The 10,738-nt window shown below is 43.1% G+C and overlaps 1 non-coding gene across 1 annotated transcript; it reads left to right on the forward strand.

Moving 5' to 3' along the window:
* The first annotated feature begins 347 nt into the window (after nucleotides 1-347).
* TRNAA-UGC lies at nucleotides 348-419 on the forward strand. The gene has a single exon. It is a non-coding gene; the product is annotated as a tRNA-Ala (tRNA).
* The last annotated feature ends 10,319 nt before the right edge of the window (nucleotides 420-10,738 follow it).

Below are 10,738 nucleotides of genomic sequence, written 5' to 3' on the forward strand. Positions count from 1 at the left end.
ACACCTGGAGCTTCCCACACCACTGCTACCACCAGAGTCAGGCGGTGAGCGACTCACAGCACCCCTCCCCTCCCATTACCTTCCAGCAGGGGGTGGCAGCACCCTCCACCCAAAGCAGGGGAGAGGGCTGAGTGTATCTCTGCACCCTGAGTCCAGGGCACCCACTCTCTCTGCTCCACACATCGAATCTGGCCCTGCTGAAATGTGACCCCCAAGAACCAGCAGCCTCCAGGACAGCAGATTTGGCCTCAGAGCCGGGAATGTGTCCCTCATGCTGCTCTTAGGCCACTGGATATTCTGGAAACAGGAGGGCTCTGAGTGTAACCTATAGCCCACATCATCCATCTGGGGATGTAGCTCAGTGGTAGAGCATATGCTTTGCATGTATGTGGTCCTGGGTTCAATTCCCAGCATATCTAGGTTCCTTTCACCCTGCTGCTTTGCTCATGCCCAGAGAGGATATGACCCTGCAGGAGTTTCAATCCTGCTCAGTGAGGGGCAAGTGCCAATTGCATGGAAGGTCTGGGTGGGCTTTCTGCTCCTAAGACTCCTCTGTACATTTAAGATTCCCACCAGTTGTGCTGCTTGGGACAAGAGTAGATGAAAAGGGAGAATCCTCCACCACTGGAGGGAAAGGTCCCATATGCACAGACTGAGAGGCAAAGACTAGACTTATTTTTTGTCTGGGCCCAATCTTTTCACCTGGTACAGCCCTTGTTCCAGCTCACGTGGTAGCTAGGGGATGTCTCATGACTGCAGCCATGTTTGTTCAGTTCCACCCCCTTATACAGCTTTGGCACAAGGCAGGAATTTTTTGTCTCTCTCCTGAGGAAGAGCCCCAGGTTTAAGGTGGATTCCTGTACCAGGTGACATGGTCACATGTCCTGTGAGACCCCCATAAGCCTTCATTCTTCCTGGCCTGACTCACAGATGGTGCAGGACAGAGCCATCTCCAGTCAGTTGTCCTGGTTAATGGGAGCATTCAAGAGTCCAAACCACTACTAATGGCCCACACTTTGCATCATTACAACAGGACCTCAGAGTTATAGTTCATATTTCTAGTTTCAGATCCAAGAATGATCAGTTCATACAAATAGGATGAACACACACAGTAGATTATAAGCTTTGTAATGATACCTTACAAGAGACCTTTTGCATGAAGCATAGTCCAGTCACTTTATATTCACACTCATTAGCATATTTTCATAAAATCACACGGAGTGCAACATCACAGCAGGGAAAGGGTTTTACTGCGGCACCTGGAAGCAGTCAAGTTTCATGTTCTGGCTGTGGTATGAGTTCCTCCAGCTTTCTCGTAAGCACACATGTACCTTAGCGGGTGCTCTCGATACAGGAATGGCCCCGACACGGTAAAGTGATGGGGATTGCATTTTCCTTTTTTATTTCTGTATTTCCAATGACATTTCTGTTTGTGATTTCGTTTTGCTTCGTATATCTGTGTTTTCTCCTGGATTTGATAGCTAACTTAAAAAAGAATAAGGCCTCAGGGCGCCGGATGGAGGAGCAGGCTGGGGCTAGGACTGCTAAGAGAGCGAGAGTAGCAGGTTTTCTGTATTGTTTCCTGCCCACATTTTCATGACGAGTTTCTCTGCTGCATGAAATTTGCTTTTGTTAAATGTGAGCCTGGCTAACTCAGTTGGTAGAGCATCAGACTTTTGATCTGAGGGTCCAGGGTTCAAGTCCCTGGTCAGGTGAAGAGGGAACAGTTTCCCCTCAAAATGAAAGACAGAATCTCTCCAGGATGTTATTTGACATCACTTCTTTTCACTAGGAAGGGCCAAGTACTGCCTGGGACTGAAGGGGCAACTTCCTCACATGCCTATTGGCCTTTCAGTCTGGATTAAGAAAGGCCTCTGGGAGCTGCAGCAAACTGCTGCATGACAACTTGGTGAGTAAATGCAGGGCTGCCCCCACAGAGTCATCCTCGGCAGAGGTCTGGGGGTTCCCTATTGGTCCCATGGTGTACGGGCCAGCACTGGGGACTTTGAATCCTGCAATCTGAGTTGAACTCTCGGTGGGATCTGAGGACAATTCCTTGTGCCCCCTGTGCCACAAACCCTGCTGGGTCTTCCAAGGCTCTATCTTGCTTTCTCAAATGCCATGAAAGCCTGTCTTTTGCCCACTAGCTGTTGTGACTTGAGCACAAGAGGGGACGTTTGATCCAGAAGCCTGGCCATGCCTGGAGTTCTGTAGATAGGGATGCAAGCGCCATTTCTGCTGAGTCCTGAAGCTGGGCTGCAGCCTGGCCTAGGAGGCAGCCCTATTGGTTGACCTACTGGCCCAAAGTCACTTGGGCAGTGTTGGTGTTCCCCAGGGATGCTGAAGGGCCTAAGGGAGGGAGGCTCAATACTCCCCCCTATCAGTCAGGGCGGAAGAGGAGGGCTGCAAGAGTGGGCAGGTTGATGGCTGGGCCTTCTAGCGTTCGGTTGGGGACATGGTGGGGAACACGAACTGGGAGAAATGGTTGCTGGCCTGTGAGGAATGGTTTGGCCAGTGGCGTAAGTGGACCTTGTCATTACCTACAAGGTTGTCATGCTCAAGACCCATCTGTGGGGAATTTCCTCATCCAGGTATTTCCCTCTGCTCCACGAGTGCTGCTGAGACCGAACACATAAGAACATAAGAAAGGCCGTGCAGGTCAGACCAAAGTTCCATCTAGCCCAGTATCTGTCTACCGACAGTGGCCAATGCCAGGTGCCCCAGAGGGAGTGAACCTAACAGGCAATGATCAAGTGATCTCTCTCCTGCCATCCATCTCCATCCTCTGACGAACAGAGGCTAGGGACACCATTCTTACCCATCCTGGCTAATAGCCATTTATGGACTTAGCCACCATGAATTTATCAAGTCCCCTTTTAAACATTGTTATAGTCCTAGCCTTCACAACCTCCTCAGGTAAGGAGTTCCACAAGTTGACTGTGCGCTGCGTGAAGAAGAACTTCCTTTTATTTGTTTTAAACCTGCTGCCTATTAATTTCATTTGGTGACCCTAGTTCTTGTATTATGGGAATAAGTAAATAACGTTTCCTTATCCACTTTCTCAACATCACTCATGATTTTATATACCTTTATCGTGTCCCCTTAGTCTTCTCTTTTCCAAGCTGAAGAGTCCTAGCCTCTTTAATCTTTCCTCGTATGGGACCCTCTCCAAACCCCTAATCATTTTAGTTGCCCTTTTCTGAACCTTTTCTAGTGCTAGAATATCCTTTTTGAGGTGAGGAGACCACATCTGTACACAGTATTCGAGATGTGGGCGTACCATGGATTTATATAAGGGCAATACTATATTCTCCGTCTTGTTCTCTATCCCCTTTTAATGATTCCTAACATCCTGTTTGCTTTTTGACCGCCTCTGCACACTGCGTGGACATCTTCAGAGAACTATCCACGATAACTCCAAGATCTTTTTCCTGACTCGTTGTAGCTAACTTAGCCCCCATCATGTTGTATGTATAGTTGGGGTTATTTTTTCCAATGTGCATTACTTTACATTTATCCACATTAAATTTCATTTGCCATTTTGTTGCCCAATCACTTAGTTTTGTGAGATCTTTTTGAAGTTCTTCACAATCTGCTTTGGTCTTAACTATCTTGAGTAGTTTAGTATCATCTGCAAACTTTGCCACCTCAGTGTTTACATCTTTCTCCAGATCATTTATGAATAAATTGAATAGGATTGGTCCCAGGACTGACCCTTGGGGAACACCACTAGTTACCCCTCTCCATTCTGAGAATTTACCATTAATTCCTACCCTTTGTTCCCTGTCCTTTAACCAGTTCTCAATCCATGAAAGGACCTTTCCTTTTATCCCATGACAGCTTAATTTACGTAAGAGCCTTTGGTGAGGACCTTGTCAAAGGCTTTCTGGAAATCTAAGTACACTATGTCCACCGGATCCCCCTTGTCCACATGTTTGTTGACCCCTTCAAAGAACTCTAATAGATTAGTAAGACACAATTTCCCTTTACAGAAACCATGTTGACTATTGCTCAAAAGTTTATGTTTTTCTATGTGTCTGACAATTTTATTCTTTACTATTGTTTCAACTAATTTGCCCGGTACCGACGTTAGACTTACCGGTCTGTAATTGCCGGGATCACCCCTAGAGCCCTTTTTAAATATTGGCGTTACATTAGCTAACTTCCAGTCATCGGGTACCGAAGCCGATTTAAAGGACAGGTTACAAACCTTAGTTAATAGTTCCGCAACTTCACATTTGAGTTCTTTCAGAACTCTTGGGTGAATGCCATCTGGTCCCGGTGACTTGTTAATGTTGAAATAGCTGAGAGCTGGTGGAACCTCAAGAGACCAAATCGCAGAGGTCACAGTGGTAGGTGACAGCAGAAGGTGACTGTGCAGGGCCATTGGCAACAGAGTGGTGGAGTGAACAGTGGCACAATGAACAGCCGTTGCCAGAGCAAACTTTGCCTTTTGTCCCCCACCTGGAAGGTGTAATCACGTGAAAGCACCTCTGAACTCTGAGTCTCCACTGACCAAGGACAACACCAGTGAGCGGAGTGCAGTGGAGGGAAAAGTGAGGGGCACGTTAAATAAACATTTGTTTGTTGGACTATATTTTAGTCACTTTGCTCCAGAATGCTAGATTTGTGACTGGGAATGGAAACTTATATAAATATGTTTCCCAGTAGGCCAAGATTTTTAAAATGCAGTATTTGCCAAGGTTGTTATCTCACATTGTTGCTATCTTGGGAGGTCATTATGTTGGGGAGTTTCTGTACTAAACATTTTTATTATAATTAATTTTTACATAAGAATGGTCATACTGGGTCAGACCCATGGTCCATATAGCCCAGTGCCCTGTCTTACAACAGTGGTCAAGGCCAGGTGCTTCAGAGGGAATGAACAGAACAGGGAATCATCAAGTGATCCATCCCCTGTTGCCCATTCCCAGCTTCTGGCAAACAGGCTAGGGACACTCAGAGCATGGTGTGCATCCCTCTCATCCTGGCTAATAGCCACAGATGGACCTGTTCTCCAGGAATTTATCTAGTTCTTTTTAAAATCCTGTTATAGTTTTGGTCTTCACAGCATCCCCTGGCAAAGAGTTCCCTGGGTTGACTTTATATTGTGTGAAGAAATACTTCCTTTTGTTTTTTTAAAATCTGCTGCCTATTAATTTCATTGGGTGACTGCTAGTTCTTGTGTTATGTGAAGGATTAAATAAAATTTCCTTATTCACTTTCTTCGCACCAGTCAAGATTTTATAGACCTCTATCATATCCCCATTAGTCATCTCTTTTCGAAGCTGAAAATTCCCAGTCGCTTTAATCTCTCCTCCTGTTTCATACCCCTCATCATTTTAGTTGCCCATCTCTGTACCTTTTCCAATTCCAATATATATTTTTAGGATGGGTGACCAGATCTGCACACACTATTCAGGGTGAGCACGTACCATAGATTTATATAGAGGCAATATGATATTTTCTGTCTTATTATCTATCCCTTTCATAATGATTCCCAACATTGTTGGCTTTTGTGACTGTTGCTGCACGTGGAGTGGATGTTTTCAAAGAACTATCCACAATGACTCCAAGATCTCTTCCTTGAGTGTTAACAGCTAATTCAGATGCCATCATTTTGTATGTATAGCTGAGATTGCTTTCCAATGTGCATTACTTTGCATTTATCAACATTGAATTTAATTTGCCATTTTGTTGCCCAGCCACCCAGTTTCATGGGATCCCTTTGTAGCTCTTCGCAGTCTGCCTGGGACTTAACTATCTTGAATAGTTTTGTATCATCTGTAAATTTTGCCACCTCACTGTTTTCCCATTTTCCAGATGAATATGTTGAATAGGACCCCTTGAGGGGTCCCAGTACTGAGCCCTCAAGGATACCCCTTGTATCTCTCTCCATTCTGAAAACTGATAATTTATTCCTACCCTTTGTTTCCCATCTTTTAACCAGTTACTGATCCATGAGAGGATCTTCCCTCTTACCCCATGATGGCTTACTTTTCAAGTCAATTTAAATTAAATACTTTTTTTAAATTATATATTTTTAGAAATCTAGATCTGTTATGTGTTTTGGTGTAACTTGCATTTTCCTTATGTTACATTTCCATTATCCTAACAAAACATTTACTTTATTCACTTTCTTCACATCAGTCAAGATTTTATAGACTTTTAGCATATCTCCCCTTAGTCATCTCTTTTCTAAGCTGAAAATTCCCAGTCATTGTGGGGGACTGTATCAAAAGCTTTGCTAAAGTCCAGAAATAGCACATCCACTGCTTTCCCCTCATCCACAGAGCCGGTTATCTCATCATAGAAGGCAATTAGGTTAGTCAGGCATGACTTGCCCTTGGTGAATCCATGCTGACTGTTCCTGATCACTTTCCCCTCCTTTAAGTGGTTCAGATTTGATTCCTTGAGGACCTGTTCCATGATTTTTCCAGGGACTGAGGTGAGACTGACTGGCCTGTAGTTCCCTGGATCTTCCTTCTTCCCTTTTTTAAAGATGGGCACTACATTAGCTCTTTTCCAGTCATCCGGGACCTCCCCCAGTCGTCATGATTTTTCAAAGATAATGGCCAATGGCTCTGCAATCTCATCGGCCAACTCCTTTATCACCCTCGGATGCAGTGCATCCGGCCCCATGGACTTGTGCTCGTCCAGCTTTTCTAAATAGTCCCGAACTACTTCTTTCTCCACAGAGAGCTGGTCACCTCCTCCCCATACCGTGCTGCAGAGTGCAGCTGTCTGGGAGCTGACCTTGTCTGTGAAGACAGAGGCAAAAAAAGCATTGAGTACACTAGCTTTCTCCACATCCTCTGTCATTAGGTTCCCTCCTTCATTCAGCAAGGGGCCCACACTTTCCTTGACTTTCTTCTTGTTGCTAACATACCTAAAGAAACCCTTCTTGTTACTCCTAACATCTCCGGCTAGCTGCAACTCCAAGTGTGATTTGGCCTTCCTAATTTCACTCCTGCATGCCTGAGCAATACTTTTATACTCCTCCCTGGTTATTTGTCCAATCTTCCACTTCTTGTAAGCTGTTTTTTTGTGTTTAAGATGAGCAAGGATTTCACTGTTAAGCCAAGCTGGTCGCCTGCCATATTTACTTTTCTTCCTACACATCGGGATGGTTTGTTCCTGCAACCTCAATAAGGTTTCTTTAAAAAACAGCCAGCTTTCCTCGACTCCTTTCCCCATCATGTTATTCTCCCAGGGACTTTGCCCATCAGTTCCCTGAGGAGTTGAAGTCTGCTTTTCTGAAGTCCAGGGTCTCTGTTCTACTGCTCTCCTTTCTTCCTTGTGTCAGGATCCTGAACTCGACCATCTCATGGTCACTGCCTCCCCTTTCTTAAAAAAGCGAAGGTTTCAGAGTAGCAGCCGTGTTAGTCTGTACTGCAAAAAGAACATAAGCTTTCATGGGCTACATCCGATGAAGTGGACTGTAGCCCGCGAAAGCTTATGCTCAAATAAATTTGTTAGGGCATGGCTACACTTGCAAATTTTCAGCGCTGCAGCAGGGTGTGAAAACACACCCTCTCCAGCACTGCAAATTGCGGCGCTGCAAGGCGCCAGTGTGGTCAAAGCCCCAGCGCTGGGAGCGCGGCTCCCAGCGCTGTACGTTATTCCCCACAGGGAGGTGGAGTATGGACAGCGCTGGCAGAGCTCTCTCCCAGCACTGGCGCTTTGACTACACTTAGCGCTTCAAAGCGCTGCCGCGGCAGCGCTTTGAAGTGCAAGTGTAACCATAGCCTTAGCGGCAACCACCAAAACAAACGTTCTCCGCACACGTGGGGCAGGGAGGGGGGTAAGGGATGGGCCGTGTTAACCAAGGTGAAGTATTCCTAGAAAATAGGTGAAACATTTGGATTTGTAACAGTAATGTAAATACTGTGATAAATTCAGTGCCCCTGGCTTCCCATGGTTCCACAATCATAGAAATGGCACTGGAATTGACTTTTATCTTCAGAATTCTTCCCCCCTCCCTCCGCAGATCACCATAAGAACTTCAGGAAGGGCATTTGAAATAACACATAAAAGCAATTCCATGCACAAGTCTAGAGTGTTTTCTGTTTCTCTGGAATTTGGCAGTCTATGGTGCTTAATATGGGCATATATGTTTGATTACTATAGAAATTTTTCAGATCCTGTAAAAAAAAGTCTGTCTTCGCAGAATCCTCTCATCATTGGTACAGAAAGTGAAACAGAAGTGCTGCAGTATTTTAGGGTTTCTGGATTTGTTTTTCTCCAGGAAACAATTTTGGTGCTTTTATTATGCCAGATAATTCCAAAAAATGTACTATCTTAAAAATATTGGTGATTGGCAGCAGTAGCCCTGGAAACGGAAATGGGTGAGATTTTCAAAAGAGAGTAAGTGATTTAGGAACATAAGTCTCATTAACTTTTAATGGGACTGGCATTTCTAAGTCATGCAGTTTTCAATGTCTCACCCATCATGTAAAATAGGGCTTGAATTTTCTATGATTTAGTTGACCACTGGCATGTACTTTCAGTATTTTCAAAAAGCATATAACAAATGGTAAATTAGAACATGCTGTAGCATGGCTAGTGCTGAATTATCAGAGAAGTAGTTTCAAAACTTCCAATTTTTTATGCAGTATGTAGCTATTTATTTGTTCTAAAATCCATACTCTTACTGGCAGACTATTCTCAGACCTTGTAACCTTGTATGACTCTTACATAAACAAAGTTGTAGCTTCTAGTAGAGACTTAACTGATTTGCTCCGCTCTTTGTGTTATAGAGGAAAATCTTGTTCTCAGATGCCGATTCTTGAAATGATGAGGGTTTGTCGATCCCATAAATCACCTTCTTTCAAGGCCGGATCAGATATTCAAACAAGGTTATGAACCTCCTTACTTGTACAGTCATAATTCCAAAACAGGTCGATCAAGAGGAGTTAAGTCCCTGCCCTGTATAATTTATAAACATGAAGCTGAGTAACCTTGGATGACTAAATTAAACTCTAAAATAATAATGAAAAGCTTAGCTTTATTTTAGCAAACTGGTATTACAAGTTTCATGACATAAATGTTAATTATCAATATCTTTGGCACTAGAAAATGGATTTTTCTCTGCACAAAGTCCATTTCTTGGCAGAGGATACATTGGGAACTATCAATATAAAAAGGATTAATGTGGAGACATGAAGAATAATAAAACATTAAGGATGTTATCTAACTATTTCAAATAGAGAGAAAGAGGTACATGTCTACCTATACTATGAGTTTTAGGATCAGCGGGCTCAGTTGTTTAAAGATTCTGAATGATGCTTTGTTTTGATTCTTGTGAAAGCTTCCTTATTTATTTTCGTGGCCCAGGGTTGTCTCCCTGGTTTCCCTGTTTATATATTATATAATAAGCATGTTAATCAAGGGTGATCATGTTAGGTTCTTTTCATCCATGGTTTAAAACAATTAGAGAAACTCTTTCTTTTCCCCCCCTTAGCTTAGTCTGCAGAAAAATTCACAAGATGAAATAAGCTCTGTGTGGGTTTTTCCCATGTAGAGTAGTGAAATTGTCCTATTTGTTTTTCTATTTCATATTTCTGTACATGTTAATTTATTTTTATTCCTAAACCATTCCATAAGTTCCTATGTTTAAATATAATTTGAAAATCAGAGTCACTCTGGGCAAAAATTAGAATTAAATTCTTTATTAGAAGTACATCATTAAGCATAAAGAATGAGGAGTACTTGTGGCACCTTAGAGACTAACAAATTTAATAGCTCTGTAAAGGCAAAAAGGGAAAGGGCATGGGTGGAAATGAAAAAGTGCAGGCATTTGAAGAGGGATTTCACTGGAGAGAGGATGAGGCTTGGAGATGGTAGCACACATTTAAAAAAAATTTCATATTGCTTGTGTTTCAGGCAAAGATTAGGCATTTATTTACCTTTAAAATACATTTTAACTGGATTTTCAAAACAGTTGCTCTCAGAAACCACTGTGTAACTTAACCCCCTTAATTTAATTGTCTAGTAATTGATAGAATTAGAAACCACAGATATTAAGAAAGATTACACCAGAGGTTATCAAGGTAATTCACTGGACTGCATTTCTGGCATCTTTTGCATGATGCTGCAGAATATTTGGGGCACGGGACCATTGTTTTGTTAGACAGTGCCTAGAACAATGAGGCCCCGAACCCTGAATGGTACAAATCATAATAGAAAGAACTGGGTGGAAATTGCTGAAGGGCCCGATCTTGCTCTAATTGAAGTCAATGGAAAAAATTCCATTGATTTCAATGGTGTAGAATTGAACCACAAAGGAGGCAGTTGGGGGAGGGATACCGCTGGGATAGGTTTACAGAAGGACAAGTGGCATTTGGGACTTCAGACACCTTGCAGAGCCAGAATGAAGTGACATACACAGAAGCAAAGACAGAGGGGTGGTTGGTGAAGCTGTTAACAGCTGGGAGGTCCAGATATGTGAGCCACACTCAACAAAGTGAACATGTACAAGCACCGGGGCCAGAGTTTATTGTTTCCTGGATACTTTAAACAGGATCATTACATGCTGAAATAGGTGAGTATTGCTAGAGTTATGAAGGCAAAATTGTGCTGTTAGATTGCACCTGGGGAAATCTGGGTTTTGTTTTATCTGTTGGTTTTATGGTTACTGTATATTTTGTTCCTGTCCTCTTTATAAAGTGCTGCTGATTTTTTTATATTGTTCCTTATTCATTTGATGCCAGGGCCTTATTATATCCCGCTGTTGTTT

Source organism: Mauremys reevesii, linkage group 17, assembly GCF_016161935.1.
Source record: "Mauremys reevesii isolate NIE-2019 linkage group 17, ASM1616193v1, whole genome shotgun sequence".
NCBI classification, from domain to species: Eukaryota; Metazoa; Chordata; order Testudines; family Geoemydidae; genus Mauremys; species Mauremys reevesii.